General features: G+C 35.3%; 1 non-coding gene across 1 annotated transcript; it reads left to right on the top strand.

Moving 5' to 3' along the window:
• The first annotated feature begins 2,189 nt into the window (after positions 1-2,189).
• LOC149579787 (U1 spliceosomal RNA) lies at positions 2,190-2,351 on the top strand. The gene has a single exon (XR_016357426.1). It is a non-coding gene; the product is annotated as a U1 spliceosomal RNA (small nuclear RNA).
• The last annotated feature ends 993 nt before the right edge of the window (positions 2,352-3,344 follow it).

Raw genomic sequence — 3,344 nt, 5'->3', positions numbered from 1 at the left:
TTTAATTTCCTCTTATGCTCCACTAAGACTTTGGAGAACGTGAAGGCTAAAAGATGGGGTCATTACAGTGCTTGGGTGTTGGTCAGACGGACGTACAATGTTTTGATCGTTAACATTTTTCTTTAATGTTTTCCTTTGGTTCAGAAGATTGTATTTATTAGGTGCAACTAATATGTATTAATTACATTGTCATTAGATCCTTCATTAGATTCATTGGCATCTTTAGTTATGTTGATGTCAAAATGATTGGATCATTACATTTGACATAGTAATTGAGGTGCAATGGAAGTTCTCTTGGAATGCATTGCAATGTCTTCATTATCCACTTAGATCTATTCAATGAATGATTTTGACGCTCTAATTACTCATGAATAAATCTATGTTGCTTACTTTGACTCTGACTTGCCACCAAATAATATCACATCTAGATACTCAATATTTTTAAAATATTATATAGAAAATGTAGGTATTTAATGCCTTATCTATTTTTATTTGTAGTTTTCCATCTTTGAGAGTTGGAAATAAAGAATTTGTTGAATCTTGCAAAGTGTTAGTGTTAGAATTGGTTGAATCTTGAGTTTGTAGACTAACCACATTAGGTCTTCCGTATCATAATAGTGGGTAGAATATATGACACTTATTATGAATCTCCTAGTAAAAAGATAGGTCCTAGAGTTATATATGTGCTAGGATTTTAATAATTTGATTTAGAGATTAGTGACATCAGACATCATTTCCTATTTGTAGATCAGAGTATCCTAGTTTAAGCAGGTGACATAGGAATCCAAGTGGAGGAAGAGAGGTTATTTTAATTCCTCTATCTTCCTAGATGTATACATAATTGACTCCATAAAAAGAAAACCACCCAAAAAATAAACAAATGAATTGAGTCATTCTTTATGTTAATGAAATAGAATCATATACATGTCTTCATGTGGGATAATTCTCATAACAACTCAATGTTGTATCATTGCAAGGATTAATATGGAAAAATTTGTGACATGTTCATAGAGTGCAAATAAAATATAGCAGAGTTTGCAAATCATATATGTGGCTCTTTGATAAATGCTTCAAAAAATGGGGAGATATGAACAATGCATTGAATTGTTTCATAGGCCACCTCAAGAAATTGTCATTAGATTGAGTACAACGATGATAGAATAGGCATAAAAAGGATTTTCTATAATGATTGTAGAAATTTTCAAGAAATCAACAAGCATTAAGTTCAAATGATATATAAAAGAATTCTCATTTGTAGCAACAAGTGCACAATAGTAGTCACAAATGTAAGATGTACAAGCGTACATAACATGTGAACCATTGCATGATGTTATAAAATATAGAGGATGCACCACCCCTACTATCTAACATAAAAGCAAGGTGTTTAACTTAATATTTATATGTAATTAGCCAATTACAATCTTCTAAAAAATTGATTGTCACACATCCAAATGCTTATGGTTTAACAATCAGCGCAACCTTGAACCTATAGGTACAAGTGTTAGTAGTAGTATAATAGATTAAAAATATGATTACTTTCTAAATTTACGAAGTACAAATTCGAGTAGCATCAACACTAACGCATACTGGTTTTGAATAGGAGCTGCAACTCTATTGAGATTTTCTATGTTCTTCAATTTTTTATTCGCCGTCTTTATTCAATTCAAAATTGGGCCTTTTTGCATGCTGAGATCAGATTATGATTGCTTGACGCTTTCTTATTGGGTGGAAAATTTGCATGGCAATTCGATCGATTTCAATTGCTCAATGTTTTAAAGAAAAAATGTCAGTTTTAAGAAACATAGAATATCGAGTGTAGAGATGCAGAGTACGAAATAAAACACATCCAGCGCTTGGAGATGCGGGGTATCGATCCCCGTACCTCTCGCATGCTAAGCGAGCGCTCTACCATCTGTATTATAATGAATCCAAACAAAACAATGATGGTTTTGTGCGGGACAGACGCAGGACGATTTTGTTCTAAAAACCAAGTGCGGCATTGTATTCAACTGCTTGATTGAATGTACGTAGCAGAGCCACATTGATCATTCCCCCTCGATGGAATTTGCATTTGTTTAGACAATGAAGAGGCAGATAGCGAGTGCTGTAATGATCCCACATGCGCAAGAAGAGGTGACAGAACTGAGAGGAGGTAAGGACAAATAGGAGGGGAAGAGCATGATTTAAGCATACTTACCTGGGCGGGGTCAAACGGTGATCAGGAAGGCCGATGGCCTAGGGAGAGCACCTTCATTGCACATGAAGAAGGGGGCTCTGCCTAGCATCTCCCACTGTGGAGAGTGCACGTCATAATTTGTGACAGAGGGGGCTAGCGTCCGCGCGGCCCCCGACAAAGGAACCAAAAATAAATTAGTTAGTATATATTTATGGTCACACGTATATCTAAATAGATTGATCGGCATCTTCGCATAGGGTAAACTATTCATAAGCTCTGATTTGTTTTTGTTTGCTGCTTCAAATTTGTACAGGTAAACTATTCATGTCTTGAATGAAAATAGTTTGCCATTTTTGATTGGGTGAAGATGTTTTTTTTAGTGTTGCAATGCAATAGAAGGCACAGTGATAGACATCATTTGGCAGTTTTGTACACAGCAAATGGCAGTCAAAACTGCCAATTGTAGGAAAAGACGCAGTTTGAGTCATCAAAAACCTTTTCCCGTGAATTTAATTTTATGTTCTGTCTCGTAAAAGTCAAAATTGACCTTTTCTGGGGTATTTGCATTTTCTCGTAGTTGGCCGGAGTTCTTTTTGACTCAAATTTATTGTAGCTCCTTTCATTATACACCCTAGATATGTCATATGTAGTCATATAAGTCAACTGAAAGTAGTGAGTGGTCAAAGACCTTCTCATGTGAATTTAATTTTATGGTTTGTTTCGTAGAAGTCAAAATTTACTTTTTCTGGAGGGTTTGCATTTACTAGTAGTTGTCCCAAGCTCTTTTTGACTGGGCTTGTTCTAGGCCATGAGAGGGTAGAAGAAAATTATATGCCACTTAGTTTGTCGGTGTGGATTTGCATTCATAACTAAATAAACCGTGTTCCTTAGATTTCTTAGCCTGTTCCAAACTTTGAAAGGCTACCAAAGGAGTGTTTGTCTTTTAAAATGAAAATACTTCAGCAAATGCCTAAGCAAAGACCTCAGAATGGTCATTTGATGACAACTGTAATTCAATGTGACCCAAGCTCATTTCATTCTAGACCTCCATCAGAAGAAAATTGTAATCGATCCAAGTTAAATACTGTTCTATTTTGTATTGTAATTCAATGTACTTCATTTCAGTCTAGGTTTAGTCTTATTAGTTCCTGCCAAGAATGCCGAGAAC

This window comes from Cupressus sempervirens, chromosome 1 (genome assembly GCF_028749045.1).
Source record: "Cupressus sempervirens isolate cs-2001-9-10 chromosome 1, ASM2874904v1, whole genome shotgun sequence".
In the NCBI taxonomy this organism is placed as follows: Eukaryota; Viridiplantae; Streptophyta; class Pinopsida; order Cupressales; family Cupressaceae; genus Cupressus; species Cupressus sempervirens.
The sequence above is the reverse complement of the archived record's forward strand: the minus strand, read 5'-3'. Positions and strand labels throughout refer to the sequence as shown.